A 27342-nucleotide genomic window follows, 5' to 3' on the forward strand; every position below is an offset into this window, starting at 1 on the left:
AGTCGGACGCGACTGAGCGACTGAACTGAACTGACTGAAGTATCCATAAAATTTAAGAAAGACTAAAATGCTGTCTTCCAAGTGGATGTATCTGTGATTTATTGCTGCATTTTCAGAAAGTATAAATAAGCAAACAAATTTTATAATTATCTCCGTTCCAGGTAAGAAAGACTGTGTGTGAAGATAAATATGTATTTGCAAAGTAGTTAGAATCAAGGTCTGTGTTATGATATAGAAGTCTTGTGTTCATGGAAGACTCGAAATACTCTTTATGATCACCCAGTACTTGACAAAAAAGAAGAGAGCCAAGTAGTTTGAGAGAGCTGTAAGTCTAAATCGTTTGTCATGTTCAGTCAAAATAAGAAATATCAATTTGATTGGAGAAATAAAAATAGAGGTGGATTTATAAAACCTTGGTTTAATATTTTCTAGACTTTATTTCCAGCAATTCTTCCATGAACTGCAAGATTTCTGCCCTCTTGTTTGTTTGATAAACATTAGCTGAAAAAACTCCTTTGATTTAGACTAGATTTTTCTTAAATTGTGTTTACTGTTCTGTCAAATTAAATAAATATAAATATTTATATATAAAAATAAATAAAATAAAATAAAAAAATATATAATTTTCTAAGGAAATTTTAAAGTTGCTCACTTTATGAGGAAATAAAAATACTTTTGATAACTTCATCTAGCTGTCTGGTGATCAGTATATAAGTCTTAGATAAAAGCCCCCTGATTACAGAAGGGTGCCCCTTTGAAGTGAGCCAGTCCATGGTTATTTCCTCACAGAGAAGTTACCCAGTTGACGCAACTTTTGGTTCTGTGTCATAGCTTATAGAATGTGTGCATGCGCCAGGGAGCCATAGGGTCTGGGTTTGAGTCTTCACTGGATAATAGGTGGATTCCGTTAATCTTTTTGACCAGCTTCCTTATCTAAAACATTGGAATAATGACTCTTACTTCATGGAGTAGCAGCAGGAATTCTATGCAGGAGTCTGCAGGGACTGCCCCAAGGAGCCAGCATGAAGCCCTCAGCAAATGGTAGAGACTGTTACTGGGACGGATCTCAGTTGTGTCTGACTATCTGAGACCCCATGGACTGTAGCCCTCCAGGCTCCTCTGTCGGTGGGATTTCCCAAGCAAGAATAGTGGGGGTGGGTAGCTATTCCCTTCTGCAGGGGATCTTCCTGATCCAGGGATCAAACCTGTGTCTCCTGAATTGCAGATGGATTTTTTACCATCAGAACCACCTGGGAAACCCGTTATTATGAATAGTGCCTGGAAGTGGCATATGTTTTTATTTCCCAATTTCAAAGTTGATTTTTGAAATGAAAGTTTATTTCCCCATTGAATTCTAAAAGTTTTACACATGTATGAAGAAAAGACTGTTACAATTTAGAAATTATATTTTGGAAACTTAGGAGAGCCTTAAAATATTTTGGCTGTTCCCTGAAACTCCTTTGACATTTAAAAATTGTCAAGACACCAGCAGGTATTTCAAAATGAGATCAGGCCTGATTCATTTGGATGAATATGGTGGTTTCTGAATTTATTTGATTATGTCGAGGCCCTTTGTTCCCAGTATTTCCCTTGGATCTTGTGTATATGTAATCAAGACAAAGTATGGAGTGCCTAGGATTTCGGTGGGAAAAATTCATTAGGAATTAATAATTTTAAGATCACTATTTATGTCTTTCGCTTTTGCTCTTGAGTTTAAATAGCTTGCCAGGACAGAGTTAAGAACAAAGTGCTATGGGAGTCCACAGAAGGAGTGACTAACTCATTCTGGAAGACCTCATAGAAGAAGTGACATTTGGGTTGGCTTTGAAGGATGAATTGTTTGCCAGATGGAGATTGGGATGGGTGTGGGTGGTTTTCACAGACCAAGGGAGTGATACGTGAAAAGGCACAGCCCTGAAAGCACACGTATTTCATTAACAGTAAAAAAAAAAAAAAAAAAATTATCTGCTGGGACCCTAGGACATGACAATATGAAAGCTGCCTTCAGGCCTGTGTAAGAGAGGCCAATGGGGAATGGTGTGTCGAGATATTGGAAGAGGATTGGGGCCAGATCCAGAAGGGTGTATATCCTAAGGAATGTATTCTTTACCTGAAAGGCAGTTGCTCACATCTGTATGTTAGAGAGGTTTCTGGGTTGACCCAGGAGGTGAGAGAATAGCTGAGATCTTGGAAGGTGTTAACCGCAGTCTAGATGGGAGATGAGATGTGGTGACAGAGGTCGGAACAAAAGAAGTTAAGAGTGGGATACTTAGGTGATAGAATTGGTTTGCAGAAGGAGAAAGAATTTTAATTAATGTGTGTGGGATATGTATGATATTACATGAGCTTTAATCTCGTATTGAAACCTTTTTCTTAAAGCACACAGGAGTTTTATTCTCCAAGGTATATAGAGTTCCTTTCACAATAGGGAATGTTTTCTTTTTCTGGCTTCTGACTCCTTAAAAGAAAATCCATCCTACTGGCATCTGTGTTGCTGCAAATGGCGTCATCCTGTTCTTTTTCACGACTGAGTAGTATTCCACTGTGTTTATGCACCACGTCTTCTTTACCATTTCTTTGTCGCTGGACCTTTGGGTTGTTGTCCTGTTTTAGCTGTCATGAATAGTGCTGCTGGGGAGGGGAGGACTGGGAGTTTGGGATTAGCAGACGTAAACGGTCATATATAGATAGGATGGATAAACAACAAGGTCCTACTGTATGGCACAGGGAACTATATCCAGTCCCCTGCGAGAAACCATAATGGAAAAGAGGATGAGAAAAGAATGTCTATATGTGTGTAACGGAGTCACGTCATCGTACAGAAGTGATTGGCTGTATTATACTTAAGTCACTTTCATGCACACACACACATGAAGTGACTGGCTATATTATACTTCAGTCATGTGCACGTGCATGTGCACACACAGACACACGTGCACACACACACACACACACGAAACCCTGTCCTGTTTAGTCCTACCCTGGGCAGAAACTGCCCTGAGCAGTATTCTGGACCCAAATGAAAGGCTAATGGGGAGAGGGTGGGCACACACCAGGGAGCCCCCAGACACCCTAGGAACTGGTGGGACAGCTAGGAGGGATGCAGTACAGAGCGAAACTCCAAAAGACACCTGTGTTTCCACACACACAGCCATGGAGTCAACCCCATGAAATAGGTTAGTATTTCACAGCTAATTTTTTTTTTTTTTTAAGAAGGAGAAATGTCAGTGCATTCCTTAAAAGTAAGGCAAGTAAGTTTAGGAAAGCGTTAATTAAACCAAATGAAATAGTTTTTGCTGTCATTTTTTAATTTCCCATCACCTTGAATCTGATAGCATGTTTTGTGAATTCCAAGAGAATAATAATAGGATAATAGGAATCTATCTCAAAGCCTATTTATTTATTTTAAAAAAATCATACATGACTCAGAGTCTCACTGAGAGTTAATAAGATTAAATGTGTTTTCCAAGGGTTTTATAGTTAATAAGAAGCCCTGATATTTAAATCCATGCTGTTTGTTTTACCTGATATTGTTTCCCTATTGAAGTTGTTGAATTTAAGATTTGAGGCTGAGAAGCAAGTCAGCGCTGACTCAATGGCTTCTAGTTTGAGTGAGCATAGTTACTGGCACTTTTAACTGGAACAGGAAATATGAGTGAAGGAGTAGTTTTGTTTTTATTTTGTATGTGTGGGAATGGAATGGATCATCATTTAAGCTTTGGACTTGTTACATTTGAAGTAGTTGGTGGTGATGTCTGGTAAGCAGTTGTAATACAAGAAAAATGAAAGATATTTTTGGACTTGACAGAACTGTAACTTTTTCTGTTATTAAATGAGCCATTAAGGTTTGGATATTCAATTTTATTGTAGCCTTAAATAAAAGTTTAGAAGTTAATGTTCCAAGTGGCCAAGGTAGTCACTTTGAAAACTTCTATTTTTTTTCTTTCTAGATGCAATATTACTTCATGCCCAAGTATCATACTTCATTTTGTGTATATGTATTTTGTCAGAAAGGTGTCTGGAAAAAAATTTAGGAGAAAAATATCTTTAATCATTATCTTTAGAGAGAATTGTGGTATATCTAGCTCCTATGGAGTGTTTTAAGGATTTTCTGACACCAGTGAGTGTTACCACATGAATAAATTATATCTCAGTGGTGTTTTCAAGAGTTGTTCATCTCTGCCATGAGGTTACCCGTATGATTTTTTTTTTAAATTTCTGTCTCATACAACTCTGGCATGACCTGTTTAAAGGTATTAGTAGATGCTGGTTGTTATCAATATTCCTTAATTTTCTATGGTCCCTTCTACTGTTGTCCAAGTAACTGAAGAACTAGCTATTAGATCACAAAATATAACCCCCTTCCTAAATGGTCAGTGTCAGGGAGAAGTGAAGTAGACCCCTGAATACTCTGGAAGGCAAAAAGTTAATATCAAATAGGCAATATAAATAAGATAGTTACATCAATTCGGAAGGCACTTTTGGTGATTTTCCTGGTGGTCCAGTGGTTATGATTCTGCACTCCCAATGCAGGGGACCTAGGTTCAATCCCTGGGCAGGGAACTAGACCCCACACGCTGCAGCTAAGAGTTCAGATGCCGAAACTAGAAAAAAAAAAAAAAGACCCCACATGCTGCAACTAAAGATCCTGCATGACCCAACAAAGATTTAGATCCTGCGTGCTACAGGTAATACCCAGTGCCACCAAATAAATAAATAGATATTGAAAAACACAGGCGCTTTTGCTGGGTGGGGATTGGTCATGGTTTTTCTTTAGTTTTGAGTGGAGGATAAATGCTTTACAGTATTGTGCTGGTTTCTGCCATACATCGACATGAGTCAGCCACAGCCATATGCCCCCTCCCTCTTGAACCTTCCCCCGCATCCCAGCCCTCTAGGCTGTCAAAGAGCACGCGGGTGCCTTCCCTGTGTCGCACAGCAAACTCCCACTGGGAATCTGTTTTACACATGACAGTGTATATGTTTTCATGCTACTCTCTTAATTCGTCTCACCCTCTCCTTCTCTTGCTGTGTTCACAGTCTGTTCTCTATGTCTGCGACTCCCTTCCTGCCCAGAAAACAGGCCCATCAGTACCATTCTTCAAGATTCTGTACACAAGCATTGATATACAATATTTGTCTTTCTCTTTCTGACTTAGTTCACTCTGTACAATAGGCTCTAGGTTCATCCACCTCAAATGTGTTCTCTTTTATAGCTGTAATATTCCACTGTACATAGGTACCACAATTTCTGTATCCATTCATTTGTCGTGGACATCTAGGTTGCTTCCATGTCCTAGCTATTGTAAATAGTGCTGCAGTGAACATGGGTTACATGTGTCTCTTTCAGCTACGGTTTTCTCAGGGTATATGCCCAGTAGTGGGATTATTGAATCATATGGTAATTTTATTCCTAGTTTTTAAAGAAATCTCCATACTGTTCTCTGTAGTGGCTTATCAGTTTATATTCCTACTAGCAGTGCAGAGGGTTCCCTTTTCTCCACATTCTCTCCAACATTTTTGTAGACTTTTAAATGATGGTCATTCTTGGTATGAGGTGATAGCTCATTGTAGTTGTGATTTGCATTTCTCTAATAATGAGTGATGTTGAACACCTTGTCATGTGTTTTTGACCCTCTGTGTGTCTTCTTTGAAGAAATGTCTGTTTAGGTCTTCTGCCCCTTTTTTGGTTTGGGTTGTTTGCTTTTCTGGTATTGAGCTGCATGAGCTGTCCGTATATTTTGGAGATCAATCCTTTGTCAGTTGTTTTGTTTGCAATTATTTTCTCCCATTTTGAGGGTTGTCTTCTAATCTTGTTTATTGTTTCCTTTGGTGTGCGAAAACTTTCAAGTTTAATTAAGTCCCATTTGTTAATTTTTTTCCCCTATTACTGTAGGAGGTGGGTCAAAGAGGATCTTGCTGTGATGTATGTCAGAGGGTACTGCCTATGTTTTCCTCTAAGAGCTTTATCATTTCTGACCTTACATTTATATCTTTAATCCATTTTGAGTTTTTTTTTGGGGGGTATGGTGTTAAAAGGTGTTCTAGCTTCATTCTTTTACACGTAGCTGTCCAGTTTTCCCAGCACTACTTATTGAAGAGGCTGTCCTTTCTCTGTTGTAGATTCTTCCCTCCTTTGTAGCGATACAGTGCCCATAGGTGCATGGGTTTATCTCTGGGCTTTCAGCTTATTCCATTGTTCTGTATTTCTGTTTTTGTGCCAGTGTCATGCTGTCTTAATGACTGTAGCTTTGTAGTATAGTCAGAAGTCAGGAAGATTGATCCATCTAGCTCCATTCTTCTTTCTCAAAATTGCTTTGGCTATTTGAGATCTTTTGTATTTCCATACAAATTGTGATTTTTTTTTTGGTTATAGTTCTTTGAAAACTAGCATTGGTAGTTTGATAGGGATTGCATTGAATCTGTAGATTACTTTGAATTAATCTACATTGAATTTGTAGATTACATTTTCACAATATTCTTCCAATCCAAGAACATGATATATCTCTCCATCTGTTTGTGTCATCTTTGATTTCTTTCATCAGTGTCTTTATAATTTTCTGCATTCAGGGCTTTTGTCCCTTTAGGTAGTTTTATCCCTAGGTATTTTATTATTTTTTTTGTTGCAATGGTGAGTTGGATTTTTCCTTAACTTTCTAAATTTTAATCATTAATGTATAGAAATGTAAGGGATTTCTGTGTGTTGGTCATGGTTTTATAGATCATTTTACTCCCTGTAGGACGAAGGCTCAGAGAGTGTTCAGGTGGTGGGTGTAGTGAGTGAAGGTCAGAAGGACACGCAGCGTGTGTATGGAATGACAAGCAGGCAGATTTGGCTGGAATGCAGAGTTCATGGAATAGTGTGGTTAGAGACAGGCTCAAATAAGGTTGCTTGGAATCAAACTGAGGAGGACTTAATAATATCTGATTTCTTAAGAAAACACAGTCTCCCAGGCTCTTAGTAGGAGCCTGGCTATGATGCTTCTGTGGGCTGGAGTTTGACTATCAGGCCAGCTGATAGCATGGCGCACACAGGTTTCCAACTAATTGAAAATCAAGGCCTCTCCCCTTTTTCCCACTTGCATTTGCATTTCTCTGATGCCTTTTGATTTTGGGCAAAATTATCTGTTATTTTGATGATGATTTGTGGGTGAGCTTTAAGGAAAAGATGAAGTTAGATGGATTTCTTTTAAAATACCAACAGAAATAAAAAAGGAGACAGCATCAGTGAAAATACATGCCAGACTTCTCAGCTGTGGTCTTATCATGTTAGCTTTAGTGCAGGCTCACAATGTGTGTGTGTGTGTGTGTGTGTGTGTGTACTTTAGTTGCCATGACGACCTGCTAGGCAGCAGTATCCCCCCATTTGGTATGCTCTACCATCAAAATTTGTCATGGAAAGGAAATTTAAGACTTTTCAAAGCGTGAAGTCAGTACTTTTTTTTTCTAAGCAGATGGATTGTACATTTTTAAAAAAAAGACGGTCGCTACAGTTTTGATTTCCAAGTTGTAAGTAAAGCCAGACCCGAAGGCAATGTTCCAGGGGGTTTGAAATTCTGGCATTTAAATGGTTTCTCCTAGATGGTCCCCATGACAACAAAACTCCATGCAGGTATTGAGTATCATCTTTGCTATAAAATATTCATACCATAAAAATGCCTTTGATTCTCAATGCTGCCTAATAAACTAAGGCAGGAGAATTTAGCTAGTTCAAGGTGTTATATGGGCAAATATTTCAAAATCTTTTTTGTTAAGAGTTTAATAAAATTATAATTATAAGCAATCTGTTAAAAAATTGAATGATGTTAAATTTATGTTTTGTTCACTTAAAAACAAGTAAATACTATTTCAGTTGCCAGTTGGGAAAAATACTGTTTTATGATTGAAATTTTTAAATTTCTTAAGCATAGAAAATGAATGTTTTAATAATGGTGATTTTATAGTATAATAAATAGTCTCTCAGTGTTCTGGCATATACCTTCTCCCCTTAATTTTTCTGCCAAAGATAAATTTCATTTTCAAGTTAATACCTGATGAAGCTATATATTTATTAAAAGATGTAATTGAATACTAGTTTTAATGTTTATATCAGTAGCCATTGTGTGCTTTTTGAAGCTTTGTGAAGGGTTTTAAACTGTTACTCAGGTATAATGAATGCAGTGCCATTTTTAGGGAATAAGTTGTTTATTCGTTTACCAGTATCACTTGCATTTTAAAAGGATCACTTTTTTCTAAAAGTGACAGTATTCTTCCTATATTTGTTTATTGTTAAACATTTTATTTTATTTATTGACCATTGAGGGGAAAACAATGGAATCTTTAGTTCGCATCTGTATCCTTATCTCGGGTAAGAAGGCCTGCTTTGTCAAATCCAGATGTCTCTGCCTGGTGCTCATTACAGTGTCCCCTTCTGGACCACAGTTCCCGGAGAAGGATGTAGGGAATCATGGCAAAGACGCTGGGAGCTGGAGGAACCTTGAAGGGGAACAGGGGTAACTTCCTAAGAACTGAACCATGGGAAGGAAGTTAATTACAGCAGATGGAGGGAGTGGATGGTCTGGAAGAAATGAGAAAGCTGGACTCATCCTGAGAGATCTTATAAGGGTGTTCTTGTTTGGTCTCTTTCTGCAGATTCAGTCAGGCCTTAAATTAGATTTTCTCTTGTCTCCTGTTATGACCTATTCTAATATATCCACATTCCTGATACAACCCACTTCACTTCCTTTGATGACCACATTGATGACTCTAGTCTTCAGTGACTCTTCATCATGAAACTTTAAATTTTAGCCACAGGGATGTACTTGTCCTTTAGGTGTTCTCTGCACCATCACATCTTTCACAGCGTTAACTATTGGCTGGCAGTGTGGTTGCTAGAGCCTGATTACCTGGGCTGGAATTCTGGCCCTGCTCTGTGACCCTGGGAAGGTCATTAGCTTCTCTTGTCTCAGCATCTTCTTCTGTGAAATGGGAACAATAATGGTACCTGATTCATACAATTATGTAAGAATTGATATATTAGGGACATCCCTGGTGGTCCAGTGGTTAAGATTCCACTCTTCTTATGCAGGGGATGCAAGTTCGATCCCTGGTTGGGGAACTAAGATCCGATATGCTCCAATGTATGGCCAAAAAAAAAAAAAAAAAAAGAATTGCTATATCATAATTGTCTAATATGTTAGTTTTCTACTGCTGCTGTATCATGTCACCACAAACCAAGTGGCTTAAAACAATACAGATTTTGTCATCTTATGGTTTTATAGGTCACATTTCCCTCATGGGCCTCACTGGGCTAAAATCAAGGTGTTGGCAGGACTACATTCCCTAGTGGAGTCTTTAGAGGAAAATTCATTTTCTTGCCTTTTCTGGTTCCAAAAGGCCACCTATATTTCTTGACTCATAATACCACTCATCCACCCTTAAAGCCTTTTTTTCCCCTATAGTCAACATCTCCCTCTGACTCTCCCCTTCTGCTTCCCTGTAAAGGACCTGTGGTTATATTGAGCCCATTTAGATAATCCAAGATAATCTCCTTATTTACTTAAATATTTTAATTGTTTATTTAATTAGCTGCTCCGGGTCTTAATTATGGCCTGTGAGATCTTTAGTTGCAGAATGTAAACTCTCAGTTGCAGCAGGTAAGATCTACTTCCCTGACCAGGGACCAAACCCGGGCCCCCTGCTTTGGGAGTGCAGAGTTGTAGGCATTGGACCACTAGGGAAGTCCTGGTCTCCTGTTTGTAAAATCTGGCTAATAGTAACCTTGATTCCATCTGCAGCCTTAAGTCTCCTTTGCCATGTAACCTAATGTCTTCACAGGATCCAGGGAGTTAGGAGATGGAAGGAAACCTCTAGTATGGAGTGGATGATAATTCTTTCCCTTTTCACCCCATGATATCCTAGTGTTTGAGTAGAAGTTTATATTTTTCCACAATTCTTTTCTATTTGGGGGCAGGTATGTTACCCCAGGCAGAAGAGAGGGGCCAAAGAAAGAGAGAAAAGTGGGAAGGATTATGTGGCAATGCTATTTTTTTCTTTTGCATCTACATGGACTAGAGCTAATTCCTTTGTCAAATGTTTATAACTATCCAAATTGACCTTCCCCTTTGGTTAGTGCCTCTGAAAGGTTTGCTGACAGTGGTGAAGAAGGCAACATTTAATTCATTTATCCATGAGCGGTTGTTTTCCTACTGACACTTATTCTTTTTTTTGCTTATATCCATAAAATGTGACCTAATTACATCAAATATTATGATTTAGAGTGGGCAGAGACTCAAAACAATGAAATAAAACGGGTCAACATTTGTGAGGTGGCTCACAGTTTATAAATGTTTTCTTAGAAATTATTTTATGAGCCCTGTCAGCATTTTGAGAACTAAGACAGCGCAAATCTTTTAGATAACAAAGTCATCCCTAGAGATCTGCCTTCCAAAGAGGACAGGGTAAGAAAAGCACCTACCTTCTTCCTTTTTAAAGATTTTATTGGAGTATAGAGTTTTGTAGTGTTGTGTTGGTGTCTGCTCTACAGCAGAGTGAATAAGCTATGTGTATACATATGTCCACTCTTTTTTTTGGATTTCCTTCCCATTTAGGTCACCGCAGAGCATGGAGTAGAGTTCCCTGGGTTATACAGTGGGTTCTCATTAGTTATTAATTTTATACATAGTAACAATAGTGTATCTGTGTCAATCCCAATCCTGTCTTCTTCCTTGATTAAAATTTGGAGGTAGGATTAGTGTGAAGAGGGAAAGATGAATGAGTAGGTTAGTTCCCATTTCTATAGCCCTGGAAACCGGGAGGAGACACTGTTTGTACCTGTGTTTCTATGTCAGTCTGGTTCTCTTTGATTCTTGATATAACTCAGTTTGCAAGGGAGGGATGCGAGAGAGAGGCATTCTTTTCCTTTCTTAAACCAGGCCAGGGATGTATTAAGCCATTGTTTTCTAGTACAGTGTACACTGACCAGCACACTCAGTGATTATATTTCATAAAAAGGGGGTGGAGGGGAAAGTGTGTTCACAGAACTCACCAAAGAAAAAAAATCAGCTGATAGGTCAACAACAGCGAAATAATTCATTCTCTCTTCGAAAAGTGAATGCCAATAACAATAGCCATGATTCTGGCAACAAAATAATGCTTCAGAGGGTGACTTTCAGCTCTTGGCTCTCTCCTTTCCCTCCATGTCCAAAGGACATTTTCCCCAGCAACAGAACCAAGTGATTTATCCTTGCTCATGTCAGCTGCTGAGGTTTGCAGGACCACACAGTATGGCTGGTGGGCCAGGTCTGTCTTCTTTTGGCTGTAATTACAAAGGAAGCACGCTTTAATTTTTTAAAGAGAAATACAAAGTGATATGTTTCTTATTAAAGCTTTTTGGGATGCTGTGGAGAAGATTAACCTTATAGCTTTGGGGTGCCAGAGTAAATTGTATTTAATAAAGTAATGCTCATTTTCCTACTTCGTTGCCCCCAAAACTTACAAGGTCAGTGAAGTGAAGGAAGCAGGCTTTCTTTAATGTCCATCTTGGTTATACCTCTGTTTTAAAAATGTTAAAAGATACTGGAATGAACTTTATGTTAACTGGCCTCTAAGTAAGTAAATAACTGACGTTGTCTCTACAACTTATCCTAATTTTCTTAAGAGGATATAGATTTTACGTAATAAGCATTAATGTGCTCTTTTTAAAAATAGGTATTAGAGAGCTGCTTATAGCCTTTGGGACTTCCCTGATAGCTCCCACGGTAAAGCGTCTGCCTGCAATGCGGGAGACCCGGGTTTGATTACTGGATCGGGAAGATCCCCTGGAGAAGGAAATGGCAATCCGTTCCAGCTCTCTTGCCTGGAAAATCCCATGGACAGAGGAGCCTGATAGGCTGCAGTCCGTGGGGTCGCAAAGAGTCGAACACGACTGAGCAACTTCACTTTACTTCACTATAGCCTTTTATTTGTCTCTGTTAACTTAGTCTTTAAAATGTAACAGTAATAATAGTTGTTAGTTCTGTTGCTTTGATCAGCGATCAGCAAACCACATAGCACAGACCACATCTGCCCTGCCTGTGCCTGCTTTTGTCAAGAAAGTTTTACTGGGATGCTGCCACATCCATCATTTACAAATTGTCTGTGGTTACTTTCCTGCTTCAGAGACATAGCTGCTGCTGCTGCTGCTGCTGCTGCTGCTGCTGCTGCTGCTAAGTCGCTTCAGTCGTGTCTGACTCTGTGTGACCCTATAGATGGCAGCCCACCAGGCTCCTCTGTCCCTGGGATTCTTCAGGCAAGAATACTGGAGTGGGTTGCCATTTCCTTCTCCAATGCATGCATGCATGCTAAGTTGCTTCAGTCGTGTCCAACTCTGAGAGGCATAGCTGAGTAGTTGAAATAAAGACATTATGCCCTGCAAAGCTAAGATGTTTACTGTCTTGACATTTACAGAAAAAAATAGTGTCAACTGTTAGGTATGGTACATTATACCTTCTAGGTGATGTGGGTTCAAAAATCATCGAAGGCCGAGTCTCTAATAACTTAAATGTAGTTGGAGAAACAAGATCCCCAAATTTAAGTGATAGTACAAGTCAAATTGAAGTTCATTTATTTGTTGATTCAAATTGAGTGCTTTTTGAGTGCCGCCTCAGAGCTGGGCATTGTTCTAAAGTAAAAGAAATAGAAGTAGTCAAAGAAGACAAAACACCCTCGTGGGTCTTGCAGCCTAGCAGAGCAGGCAGATAATAAACAGACAAACATCTCCTCTGACGCCTGGTATGTACTCTATTTTTATGTATATTGTGGGCACAGTAATGGTGTTGTTTGTCATTAGCAATAAATTGGTTAATTTTCCAAAATATCTGAATCTCCGATGAGGTTTAGATTTTTAGAAAAAGGGGGGGAGGGGATGGAGAATGAAATATTTCAAACCAATAATTTTTTCTCTGAGCTTTTTATACATGGTTCAAAAGTGCACAAGGATAGAACATGGCAAATAAAATATACACATTTTGGTACGGTAGAAGAAAATTTGATTAGACAACAGGCAACCTGTGTTTTAGTCCCTGTTTAGAAGATCATGGCATCTGGTTCCATCACTTCATGGGAAATCGATGGGTAAAGAGTGGAAACAGTGTCAGCCTTTATTTTTTGGGGCTCCAAAATCACTGCAGATGGTGATTGCACCCATGAAATTAAAAGACACTTACTCCTTGGAAGAAAAGTTATGACCAACCTAGATAGCATATTAAAAAGCAGAGACATTACTTTGCCCACTAAGGTCCGTCTAGTCAAGGCTGTGCTTTTTCCAGTGGTCATGTGTGGATGTGAGAGTTGGACTGTGAAGAAAGCTGAGCACTGAAGAGTTGATGCTTTTGAGCTGTGGTGTTGGAGAAGACTCTTGAGAGTCCCTTGGACTGCAAGGAGATCCAAGCAGTCCATTCTGAAGGAGATCAGCCCTGGGATTTCTTTGGAGGGAATGATGCTAAAGCTGAAACTCCATTACTTTGGCCACCTCATGCGAAGAGTTGACTCATTGGAAAAGACTCTGATGCTGGGAGGGATTGGGGGCAGGAGGAGAAGGGGACAACACAGGATGAGATGGCTGGATGGCATCACGGACTCTATGGATGCGAGTCTGATTGAACTCCAGGAGTTGATGATGGACAGAGAGGCCTGGTGTGCTGCAATTCATGGGGTCGCAAAGAGTCGGACACGACTGAGTGACTGAACTGAACTGAGTCTCTTTGGGGCTTCCCAGGTAGCTCAGTACATATAAAGTCTGCCTGCAACGTGGGAGACCTGGGTTCAACCCCTGGGTCAGGAAGATCCCCTGGAGAAAGAAATGGCAACGCACTCCAGTATTCTTGCCTGGAGAATTCCATGGACAGAGGCGCCTGGTGGCTACAGTCCATGGGGTCACAAAGAGTCAGACCTAACACTTTTACTTTCTCATCTCTTTTTGGCTGAATGGCCTTTAAAAATTCTCTGTGACATGTAGTGGATTGTACTCTGCCAGTGCTTCTCAAAGTTAAGTATCAGAATTATCTGGAGGGTTGGTTAAAGCACAGATTGCTGTCTCATCTCCTGAGTTTCTGATTCAGTGGGTCTGGGGTGGGGCCTGAGAATTTCCGTTTCTCTCAAGGTTCCAGGTGAGGCCAGCTCTGCTGTTGGCCTGGGAACCACATTGAGAGAACCACCACCCTCCATGAACATGGGAGTCCTTCCAGTTCCTCCAGTATTTTTAAATTCCCTAAAAAAGCTTTATAGCTTTTCTGGAGAATAACTTCCAAAGAAGTGAGAATTCTAAGACACTTTCTTACAGTCCCCTAGATTTGTGTTGATTAATAAATTTTACATTATTTCTTTGGGAAAATTGATGAACACTCAGTTCTAAGGGTGGAGGCCGTGACTGTTCCTGATTTTCTCTTTGTATTCCAAGTCCACAGTGTGTGGTATGTACCCAGTACTAATATGTTTAATTGACATAAGCTTAGGAAAGGACAGAATATCTCTTAAGGTCATCTTCCTGAGTTGCTGCTGGTTTTCTGTAAAATTCCATTTAGAAGTAAGGAGAATTAATTCCATTGGATGTCAGAACTCTAAACTGTTCATAGCATGTATTCTGTGTCTGCAAACTGTACTGTTATTTCTAATAGAAATTCCCTAAAAACCTTCATTGATATTGTCTGTCTCATCTCTTGAGTATGAATATACACAGAAATCAGGAAAATATAAAAACCATAATAAACAAAAGTTCACCACATTTTCTGTTACCTATAATAAAATTTACTTAATTCAGTGTAATTTAAGACATTTTGTTTTAAGATTTGGCTTTTGCAGAGCATCCCCCAAAGCCGTAATGTGAGTAGTGGTTTTTTTTGTTTTAAAGGGTGTATTCATTTCAGCCTGTGTTTAGAAAATACCTACTATGTGTCTACAAAGGTAAAATTTCTACCTTAAGGCACCTTTCAGACCTTTCGTTGGATAAGGCAGAGATTGCAAATTTGAATTCTAAGGTGCTAGGCACATAATACTCAAAAGTTTGGGGTTTTGTGAGTTTTTTTTTAATGTTCACGCAAGTGAAAAGTAAACAAAACTAAAACATGAACTAGACAAAGCCTAGTTCACCAGCTGAGTTCCAGCATGAGGAAAGATCCCCTGGAGGAGGGCATGGCAACCCCCTCCAGTACTGTTGCCTGGAGAATCCCATGAGCAGAGGAGCCTGGCAGGCTATAATCCATGGGGCCACAAAAGAATCAGACACAACTGAGTGCACGCACACACACACACACACACACACACTCACACACACAGAGTGCATGAGAAAATAGCAGGAGTGAATATGAGGGAATCCTTTGGGAAGCAGATGAAGCAGGTGTTCAGTACATCATGAACAGTTCATTCCTAACTAGCAAGACAGTAAGAATAGTAGCTACTGAGAGAGAAGCTGGGGACTGTATTTAAGATTCTATTGTGTGCAGCCCTGAGGGCCAGTGAGAAGGCTTTATACTCTGCGTTAGACAACTTGAATCACTAGTCACGGACAAGTACTGCTTCTCTGAATTATATTTATGTCCTGCGTTACTGACTGTGGGTAATCTCATTGAATGTTAGAAACATATCCAGCATGCAGGAAGAAAAAAACACTACTATTTAAATCAGGACACATACTTTCTTGTCATTTGGAATTATTATTTTAAACTTATATTGCTCTTTTAGAAGTGTTTTGTCACAGGACATATGAAAATATGGACCTTTGTGTCTCAGTTTGCACAGTGGAATTATACTGACCATGATCACTACAGGACCAAGAGCCATTATAGCCTGTCATTTAAAAAATATTTTATTGAAGTATAGTTGATTTACAATGTTGTCTTAATTTGTACTGTACAACGAAGTGGTTCGGTTATATATATATATTCTTTTTCATATTCTTTTACATTATGGTTTATCACAGGACATTGAACATAGTTTGCTGTACTATACAGTAAGACCTTGTTGTTTTTTGTTGAAGGTGAATGTGTTAGTTGCTCAGTCGTATCTGACTCTTGTGACTCCATGGACTGTAGCCCCCCAGGCTTCCCTGTCCATGGATTTCTCCAGGCAAGAATACCAGAGAGGGTTGCCATTCTCTTCTCCAGGGGATCTTCCCAACCCAAGGATCAAACCCAGGTCTCCTGCATTGCAGGCAGATTCTTTACTATCTGAGCCACCAGGGAGCCCTGTTATTTATCCATAATATATATAATAGTTTAGCTTGCATTTGCTGATCCCAAACTCCCAGTCCTTCCCCCTCCCTCCTTCTCCCCTTTGTCAGGCATGGGTCTGTTCTCTGCGTCTGTGAGTCTGTTTGTGTTTCATAGATACGTTCATGTGTGTTGTGTTTTAGATTCCACATATAAGTGGTATTTTTCTCTAACTTACTTTGCTTAGTTATGGTGATCTCTAGGTCCATCCATGTTACTGCAAATGGCACTGTCTCATTCTTTTTTATGGTTAATATTTTGCTGTGTCTATGTATTATACCATTGGAGAAGGCAATGGCACCCCACTCCAGTACTCTTGCCTGGAAAATCCCATGGACAGAGGAGCCTGGTAGGCTGCAGTCCATGGGGTCTCATATTTTCTGTTTCCATTCATTTGTTAATGGACATTTAGGTTGTTTTCCCTGTCTTGGATATTGTAAAGAGTGTAGGGGAGCATGTATCCTTTCAAATTCTACTTTCATCCAGATATATGACCAGAAGTGGGATTGTGGGATCATAACGGCAACTCTTATTTTTAGTTTTTTGAGGAATCTCCATATTGTTTTCCATAGTGACTGCTCTGGTTTACATTTCCACCAACAGTGTGAGAGGGTTTCATTTTGTCCATGCCCTCTTCAGGATTTATTGGGTGGTACTTCATTGTAGTTTTTCAGTCAGTTCAGTTCAGTTGCTCAGTCATGTCCGATTCTTTGTGACCCCATGGACTGCAGCACCCCAGACTTCTCTGTCCATAACTAACTTCCAGAGCTTGCGCAAACTCATGTCCATTAAGTCAGTGATGCCATCCAACCAGCTTATCCTCTGTCATCCCCTTCTCCTCCTGCCTTCAATCTTTCCCAGCATCAGGGTCTTTTCCAGTGAGTCAGCTCTTCACATCAGGTGGCCAGAGTATTAGAGTTTCAGCTTTAGCATCAGTCCTTCCAATGAATATTCAGGACTCATTTCCTTTAGGATGGACTGATTGGATCTCCTTGCAATCCATGGGACTCTCAAGAGTCTTCTCCGATACCACAGTTCAAAAACATCAGTTCTTCGACACACAACTTTATGGTCCAACTCTCACATCCATACATGACTACTGGAAAAACCATAGCTTTGACTAGACAGACCTTTGTTGGCAAAGTAATGTCTCTGCTTTTTAATATGCTGTCTAGATTGGTCATAGCTTTTCTCCCAAGGAGTAAGCATCTTTTAATTTTATGGCTGCAATCACCATCTGCAGTGATTTTGGAGCCCCCACAAAATAAAGTTTCTCACTGTTTCCCTTGTTTCCCCATCTATTTCCCATGAAATGATGGGACCGGATGCCATTATCTTAGTTTTCTGAATGTTGAGCTTTAAGCCAGCTTTTTCGCTTTGCTCTTTCACTTTCATCAGGAGGTCCTTTAGTTCTTTGCTTTCTGCCATAAGGGTGGTGTCATCTGCATATCTGAGGTTATTAATATTTCTCCCGTAAATCTTGATTCCAGCTTTTGCTTCCAGCCTGGCATTTCACATGATGTACTCTGCATATAAGTTAAAGAAGCACGGTGACAATATATAACCTTGACATACACCTTTCCCAATTTGAAACCAGTCTGTTTTTCCATGTCCGGTTCTAACTGTTGCTTCTTGTCCTGCATACAGATTTCTCAGGAGGCAGGTAAGGTGGTGTGGTATTCCCATCTCTTTAAGAATTGTCAACAGTCCGTTATGATCCACACAGTCAAAGGCTTTGGCATAGTACATAAAGCAGAGGTAGATGTTTTTCTGAAATTCTCTTGCTTTTTCGATGATCCAGCGGATGTTGGCGATTTGATCTCTGCTTCCTTTGCCTTTTCTAAATCCAGCTTGAACATCTGGAAGTTCACAGTTCATGACTGTTCAAGCCTGGCTTGGAGAATTTTAGACATTACTTTGCTAGCGTGTGAGATGAGTGCAATTGTGTGGTAATTTGAACATTCTTTGGTATTACCTTTCTTTGGGATTGGAATGAAAACTGACCTTTTGCAGTCTTGTGGCCACTGCTGCGTTTCCCACATTTCCTGGCATATTGAGTGCAGCACTTTTACAGCATCATCTTTTAGGATTTGAAATAGCTCAACTGGAATTTCGTTCCTACACTACTTCGCCACCACTTCAGTATTATTGCCTTGAGAACCCCATGAACAGTATGAAAAGACAAAAAGTTATGACACTGAAATACAAACTCCGCAGGTTGGTAGCTGCCCAGTATGCTAATGGAGAAGTATGGAGAAATAACTTAGGAAAGAATGAAGAGACAGAGGCAAAGCAAAAGCAATGCCCAGTTGTTGATGTGGCTGGTGATGGAAGTAAAGTCTGACACTGTAAAGAACAATATTGCATTGGAACCTGGAATATTAGGTCCATGAATCAAGGTTAATTGGACGTGCTCAAAAGGAGTTGGCAAGAGTAAACATTGACATTTTAGGAATCAGTGAACTAAAATGGACTGGAATGGGTGAATTTAACTCAGATGACCATTATATCTACTACCGTGGGCAAGGATCCCTTAGAAGAAATGGAGTAGCCCTCATCGTTAACAGATTAGTCCAAAATGCAGTACTTGTGTGCAGGCTCAAAAATGACAGAATGATCTCAGTTCGATTCCAAGGCAAACCATTCAGTATCACGGTAATCCAAGTCTATGCCCCAACAAGTAATGCTGAAGAAGCTGAAGTGGAACAGTTCTATGAAGACCTACAAGACCTTCTAGAACTAACACCCAAAAAAGATGTCATTTTCATTATCAGTTCAGTTCAGTCGCTCAGTCGTGTCCGACTCTTTGTGACCCCATGAATCGCAGCACACCAGGCCTCCCTGTCCATCACCATCTCCCAGAGTTCATTCAGACTCACATCCATCGAGTCAGTGATGCCATCCAGCCATCTTATCCTCTGTCATCCCCTTCTCCTCCCCCAATCTCTCCCAGCATCAGAGTCTCACCTCAACTCTTCGCATGAGGTGGCCAAAGTACTGGAGCTTCAGCTTTAGCATCATTCCCTCCAAAGAAATCCCAGGGTTGATCTCCTTCAGAATGGACTGGTTGGATCTCCTTGCAATCCAAGGGACTCTCAAGAGTCTTCTCCAGCACCACAGTTCAAACGCATCAATTCTTCGGCGCTCAGCCTTCTTCACAGTCCAACTCTCACATCCATACATGACCACAGGAAAAACCATAGCCTTGACTAGACAGACCTTAGTCGGCAAAGTAATGTCTCTGCTTTTGAATATACTATCTAGGTTGGTCATAACTTTTCTTCCAAGGAGTAAGTGTCTTTTAATTTCATGGCTGCAGTCACCATCTGCAGTGATTTTGGAGCCCCCAAAATAAAGTCTGACACTGTGTCCACTGTTTCTCCGTCTATTTCCCATGAAGTGATGGGACCGGATGCCATGATCTTTGTTTTCTGAATGTTGAGCTTTAAGCCAACTTTTTCACTCTCCTCTTTCACTTTCATCCAGAGGCTTTTTAGTTCCTCTTCACTTTCTGCCATAAGGGTGGTGTCATCTGCATATCTGAGGTTACTGATATTTCTCCCGGCAATCTTTTCATTATTGGGGACTGCAAAAGTTGGAAGTCAAGAGATACCTGGAATAAGAGGCAAATTTGGCTTTGGAGTACAAAATGAAGCAGGGCAAAGGCTAACAGAGTTTTGCCAAGAGAACGCACTGGTCATAGCAAACACCCTCTTCCAACAACACAAGAAAAGACTGTACACATGGACATCACCAGACGGTCATACAAAAATCAGATTGATTATATTGTAGTTTTGAGTGTTCTCAATTTTAAGATGCATCACCACTTCATTGGTGTTGAAATGTACATCTTATAATCAGTGAAATACAATAAATGAAAAGTTCTTTGTGCTGGATATTATGTTTCTATGCATAAAGTAAATTGAGTAGAAGATTTTTGAAATGAAATGGCTAGATCATAACTACCATTACCATCCAAGTGTTATCCCTTCCCAGTGAAAAGTTTTTTGTTTGTTTTTTTTTTAAGAAAAATCTAACTTCTAGAAATCTGAAGGGCACCTGCTTTTTAATTGGAATCAATCTTTACTCTTTTGAAGCCACAAATGCTTTCTTACATGAAGGGTTCTCACTGAATACTGCTGATTCCTATTTCATGTTTGTCTTCTTCTTCAGAAAAGTATTTTGCTTCTGCAATTTTTTTCTCTTTCTACTGAAAAGAAGTTTGAAGACTTTGTGAAATAGAAGCGCAACCCTGGAGAATAAGCTGTTAGTCACAGGGCTCATTGAAGAGGTTTAAAATGGAAAATGCACATACCCAAATCAATAGCAAGAAAAGTGTAATGGGGCTGCAGACTTCCAGAAACTCTTCTGAATTCAGGAAGGGCTGTGGGCTCCGAATAATTACAGTTGTTTTTCTCTTTTCCACTAAGTTTTAAAAGTTTATTTATTTTCAGTTGAAAGATAATTGCTTTACAATATTGTATTGGTTTCTGCCATACCTCAAACATGAATCAGCCATAGGTATATATATGTCTCCTCCCTCTTGAACTTTCCTCTCATCTCACATCCCATCCCACCCCTCTAGGTTGTCACAGAGCCCTGATCTGAGTTCCTTGAGTTGTACAGCAAATTCCCAGTGAATATTTTACATATGATCCATGAATTTTTTTATTATCCATTCCTATAAATTATCTAAAATCTCCTTTGAAATTTCTCTACTAGTAAAGTGATTCTAACACAAATGATACAGTTGCCAAATACTGATCGCAACCTTTTCCTAATATCCCTTCTGTGGTGATTTTGACAGATGTCAGGCAGCCTAATGTGCTATCAATTTTTGTTACTGATAAAGATTGTAATACAGTAGAGATATCATAAAACTATGTCAACTATAGATTTTTTTAGAATTTAAGTGTTTCATCTGTAGTACCTGGGGTATATTTTGTATTTCTGAAGTAGTGTGCCTAGTAGGAATTATTTCATCTTTGTGTGTGTGTGCATGCGTATACATACCCATCTATGTTAGGGACTCAATACTTACGACTTAAGTTTAAAAGTATTTCATTACTAGAGCAAGCAGATTGATTTTGCTAGAGAAGAATAGGCCCAGGAACTAATACAGCCCCAAATATATCTGGGGCTTACTGTTAGTCAGAATGCATACTCTGCTTATATTTTAATTTTCCTTTATCGAACCACAAATATTTCAAATTTTGTTTCTAAAAGACAAAGTTGATTTATTTTTAAAGTCCCTAAAGCATTTCTAAAATCACATGTAGATTTGGACCCAGAAGTACCCAGGCTCTGTATTTTTAGGTGATCTAATTCATTTGGGAATTGAAACTGTACATGTAACATACCTACAGGGTACATTTATAATTTTTTTTTTTCCAGAAAATCAAGTAAAGAGAAGGTGTTAAAATGGAAACATGTCTCCCTGTCTGTGATAAAGTTCTCTAGTAAACATCACTAGGGTTTAACATGAGCAACTGAGATTTGCTTACTTTGAGACATAGAATTTAATGTTGGGTGCATTTTCCTTTTAGACTTCTTTAGATAAGGAGGAAAAAATGGCCACCCCCCAATCCTCCTCAAAAAACCCAGTTTGTTATAATTACAGTTCTGAATCTGGGGCATTCCTCAATAATTTCCCAGAAGAGTCTGAGATTGCTTACTGGAGGCACACTTGGCTCACTGTATGGCACTCAGACTGTACGCAGTTGTTTATTTAAACAAATAAATAAGTTTTTGTTCTCAGTGTTGTATTGGTGGCATTTTCAATGTATTGTTATGCGATTCTCTGATAGCAAAGGGCCCAGGGACAGAGTTTGAATATCTGCTTGCAAAAGAGCTTAGTAGATAGGCCTGATTCTGTCACAGGAATGCAAGATTCTGGACTTCCTCAGCTATCCCAGTGTCTGTCCAAGGCCAGTTCCATCCTGAATGTCATCAGACCCTTAGTGGGCAGCAGTCAAGCCACGCCCCGACAAGACTGATGAAAGAGGAGCTCTCTTCCAGCACTGTTATCTTTTGCCACTGGACCACCATCTGTCTCATGTCTATTCCTCCTAAATCCTCCTTTGATACGTGAATCCTCCATTGAATCCATTGAATGTTTTAGAGACACTGTTGAGTGTAGAATTACTTTTGATTATTTTCAAGAGCACATCCCGTGTGTGCTCAGTCGCAAAATTGACAGAATGACCTCTGTTCGTTTCCAAGGCAAACCATTCAATATCACAGTAATCCAAGTCTATGCCCCAACCAGTAATGCTGAAGAAGCTGAAGTTGAACAGGTCTATGAAGACCTACACGGAGAAGGCAATGGCACCCCACTCCAGTACTCTTGCCTGGAAAATCCCATGGACAGAGGAGCCTGGTAGGCTGCAGTCCGTGGGGTCACTAAGAGTTGGACGTGACTGAGTGATTTCACTTTCACTTTTCACTTTCATGCATTGGAGAAGGAAATGGCAACCCACTCCAGTATTGCCTGGAGAATCCCAGGGAGAGGGGAGCCTGGTGGGCTGCTGTCTATGGGGTCACACAGAGTCGGACACGACTGAAGCGACTTAGCAACAGCAGCAGCAACAGCATGAAGACCTACAAGACCTTTTAGAACTAGCATCCAAAAAAGATGTCCTTTTCATTATAGGGGACTGGAATGCGAAAGGAGGAAGTCAGAAAACACCTGGAGTAACAGGCAAATTTGGCCTTGGAATACGGAATGAAGCAGGGCAAAGGCTAATAGAGTTTTGTCTTCCAACAGCACGAGAGAAGACTCTACACATGGACATCACCAGGTGGTCAACACCAAAATCAGATTGATTATATTCTTTGCAGCCAGAGATGGAGCAGCTCTATACAGTCAACAAAAACAAGACCAGGAGCTGACTGTGGCTCAGATCATGAACTCCTTATTGCCAAATTCAGACCTAAATTGAAGAAAGAAGGGAAAACCACTAGACCACTTAGGTATGACCTAAATCAAATCCCTTATGATTATACAGTAGAAGTGAGAAATAGATTTAAGGGACTAGATCTGATAGATAGAGTGCCTGATGAACTATGGATGGAGGTTCGCGACATGGTACAGAAGACAGGGATCAAGACCATCCCCGGGGAAAAGAAATGCAAAAAAGCCAAGTGGCTGTCTGGGGAGGCCTTACGAATAGCTGTGAAAAGAAGAGAAGTGAAAAACAAAGGAGAAAAGGAAAGATATAAGCATCTGAATGCAGAGTTCCAAAGAATAGCAAGAAGAGATAAGAAAGCCTTCCTCAGGGATCAATGCAAAGAAATGGAGGAAAACAACAGAATGGGAAAAACTAGAGATCTCTTCAAGAAAATTAGAGATACCAGGGGAACATTTCAGCAAAGATGGGCTCGATAAAGGACAGAAATGGTATGGACCTAACAGAAGCAGAAGATATTAAGAAGAGATGGCAAGAATACACAGAAGAACTGTACAAAACAGATCTTCATGACCCAGATAATCACGGTGGTGTGATCACTCACCTAGAGCCAGACATCCTGGAATGTGAAGTCAAGTGGGCCTTAGAAAGTATCACTACAAATAAAGCTATTGGAGGTGATGGAATTCCAGTTGAGCTATTTCAAATCCTGAAAGATGATGCTGTGAAAGTGCTGCACTCAATATGCCAGCAAATTTGGAAAACTCAGCAGTGGCCACAGGACCGGAAAAGATCAGTTTTCATTCCAATCCCAAAGAAAGGCAATGCCAAAGAATGCTCAAACTACTGCACAACTGCACTCATCTCACACACTAGTAAAGTAATGCTCAAAATTCTTCAAGCCAGGCTTCAGCAATACGTGAACCGTGAACTTCCAGATGTTCAAGCTGGTTTTAGAAAAGGCAGAGGAACCAGAGATCAAATTGCCAACATCTACTGGATCATGGAAAAAGCAAGAGAGTTCCAGAGAAACATTGACTTCTGCTTTATTGACTATGCCAAAGCCTTTGACTGTGTGGATCACAATAAACTGTGGAAAATTCTGAAAGAGATGGGAATACCAGACCACCTGACCTACCTCTTGAGAAACCTGTATGCGGGTCAGGAAGCAACAGTTAGAACTGGACATGGAAAAAAAGACTGGTTCCAAATAGGAAGAGGAGTATGTCAAGGCTGTATATTGTCACCCTGCTTATTTAACTTCTATGCAGAGTACATCATGAGAAATTCTGGGCTGGAGGAAGTACAAGCTGGAATCAAGATTGCTGGGAGAAATATCAATAACATCAGATATGCAGAGACACCACCCTTATGGCAGAAAGTGAAGAGGAACTAAAAAGCCTCTTGATGAAAGTGAAAGTGGAGAGTGAAAAAGTTGGCTTAAAGCTCAACATTCAGAAAACGAAGATCATGGCATCTGGTCCCATCACTTTATGGGAAATAGATGGGGAAACAGTGGAAATAGTGTCAGACTATTTTTTTGGGGCTCCAAAATCATTGTAGATGGTGACTGCAGCCATGAAATTAAAAGACGCTTACTCCTTGGAAGAAAAGTTATGACCAACCTAGATAGCATATTCAAAAGCAGAGACATTACTTTGCCAACAAAGGTCTGTCTAGTCAAGGCTGTGTTTTTTCCAGTGGTCATATATGGATGTGAGAGTTGGACTGAAGAAAGCTGAGCGCTGAAGAATTGATGCGTTTGAACTGTGGTGTTGGAGAAGACTCTTGAGAGTCCCTTGGACTGCAAGGAGATCCAAGCAGTCCATTCTGAAGGAGATCAGCCCTGGGATTTCTTTGGAAGGAATGATGCTAAAGCTGAAACTCCAATATTTGGCCACCTCATGCGAAGAGTTGACTCACTGGAAAAGACTCTGATGCTGGGAGGGATTGGGGGCAGGAGGAGAAGGGGATGACAGAGGATGAGATGGCTGGATGGCATCACTGACTCGATGGATGTAGTTTGAGAGAACTCTGGGAGATGGTGATGGACAGGGAGGCCTGGCGTGCTGCGATTCATGGGGTCGCAAGAGTCGGACACAGCTCAACTGAACTGAACTCTGCTCAATCACTACTTCTGTCCGACTCGTTGTGACCCCCATATACTGTAGCCTGCCAAGTTTCTCTTTCGTAGGATTTTCCAGGCAAGAATACTAGAGTGGGTTGCCATTTTCTTCTGCAGGCTATATTCAGAGACGTTTTCACAAACATAGTGTGGATGTGGTTTTGTTACCTTGGGGGTACACACAGCATTTGGGCTTCCCAGGGGGCGCAGTGGCAAAGAATCTGCCTGACAGTGTAGGAGACACAAGCCTTGGGTTAGATCCCTGGATGGAGAAGATCCCCTGGAGGTGACAACCCACTCCAGTATTCTTTCCTGGCAAGTTCCATGGACAGAGTAGCCTCATAGGCTATAGTCCATAGGGTCACAGAGAGTCAAACACTGCTGTGAACATGCACATGCATGCGTGCGCACACACACACAACATTTACTTTTGCACACTTCTCATTCATGGCTGCAAGGAACAGAAACCTTAATCAGCGGTAGTTTCCAAAAGTGGGAGTTATTTTTTCCTTGCATCTCAGGATATCTGGAGGTCAGCAGCCTAGGGCCGGTTCCACTGATTGACGGTGTTTATTGCCGGGGACCTGGGTGCTGACATTCTCTCGGTTTTGTGCTGGCTGTCTTCATGCTCGTCGTGTGTGGTCACAAGGTGGTAGCGCCATCACTCAGCAGTCTGGAGGAAGCAACAGATGGGTGCAGGGTCGGCGGAGAGGTCTGTGTGGTTTTCATCACTCCTGACTCTGCTGATAGAAAGTTCAACTGCCTCTGCGTGTCTTCCCCCAGCCCAGTGGCTCAGAGTTACCTTTTTTTTTTTTTTTGTCTATTTAATTTTGCCTTTCAGGCATAGATTTTTGATCCACCCACAGTGTGTTTTTGTATATGATGTGAGGTAGGGATCCAAATTTATTTCCATGGAAGGAGTCCATTTTCCCAGCACCAATTTATAGGTTATCTGTCCTTTCTCACTGACTTGTGATTTTTCTTGTTAACCAAGTTGATCGACACACACGTGTGCATTTTTCCTCCTTCCCTCATATTTTTCTGGAACTTGTTTGTTTTGTCTCTTAGATGGCATAATGTGTCTTAGTATATGGTAGGCAAAGACCGTTTTTGCTTTTCTTTTCCTGTCCTTCCCATTGGCTACTCTCTTCTATCTTGATGTTTTCCCTTTTTCTTTCTTGCTTTTCCCTTCTTATAACTGACAAATGATGGAGATGGTAGACATGATGTTTCTGCATACTGCTGTGATAGAGCTTATTAATGTCTGTGTTTCTATTTCACGGGCCACCAATTTAAAGCAATAAGCCTCCATTTAAAATTAAAAAAAAAAAAAAAACTTCCATAGGGTCAAGAAAAAAAGAAAAAAGCAGTTTGAAGTATTAGGTATATAAGAAGCCTAGATTCAGCAACCACCCCTAAAAATAGCAATATGAAAATCTTAATATACAGTCTATCTCAGAAGTTAGTGGTTTGGTTTTGCTTTGTCCTTTTACCACCAGATGTTATAGTGTGTTCTAAAATTATAACAGCCCTGAACAGTGTTGCCATGTTTTATTCTTGTCTCTCTCACCCCTTGAAAGTGAAAGTGTTAGTTGCTTAGTCCTGTCTGACTCTTTGCAACCCCATGGACTGTAGCCTGCCAGGCTCCTCTGTCCGTGGGATTTCCCAGGCAAGAATACTGGAGTGGGTTGCCATTCCCTTCTCCAGGGGATCTTCCTGACCCAGGGATTGAACACCGGTCTCCTGCGTTGCAGGCAAATTCTTTGCCATCTGAGCCAGCAAGGAAAGCCCCCCTCTTTATCCCTTATCTGACTAAAAATAGTGTTTTGGGAATTGAGAGCAAACAACTTTGAGCGGAAGTGCTTATTTCCTTGTATTCCAAGGAGGAAGTGACTTTTTAAAAAATTCTGTTGAACAGTACTTGAAAGATGCTGAATGAATCTAGTCAGTTCCATCAGCAAACTGGATCATCCTGAGGTTGGAAACATGGGGGTTTGGAAAAATCAGTCACAGAGGATTAAAACACGTTTGGTCACAAGTTGTTTAAAAAACAACAAACCCTGCAGCTGTTTTCAAGTGGGCGTTT

The 27342-nt window shown here is 40.3% G+C and overlaps 1 protein-coding gene and 1 non-coding gene across 8 annotated transcripts in view; both read left to right on the plus strand.

Annotated features, from left to right (window-relative positions):
* The window catches only part of BICC1 (BicC family RNA binding protein 1), a 354032-nt gene that overhangs the window by 224192 nt on the left and 102498 nt on the right, over positions 1 to 27342 (plus strand). The gene's annotated exons all lie outside the window — the stretch shown is intronic.
* TRNAG-CCC (transfer RNA glycine (anticodon CCC)) lies at positions 4491 to 4563 on the plus strand. Its single transcript has one exon. It is a non-coding gene; the product is annotated as a tRNA-Gly (tRNA).

The sequence above is a fragment of the Ovis canadensis genome, chromosome 25, assembly GCF_042477335.2.
Source record: "Ovis canadensis isolate MfBH-ARS-UI-01 breed Bighorn chromosome 25, ARS-UI_OviCan_v2, whole genome shotgun sequence".
Classification (NCBI taxonomy): domain Eukaryota; kingdom Metazoa; phylum Chordata; class Mammalia; order Artiodactyla; family Bovidae; genus Ovis; species Ovis canadensis.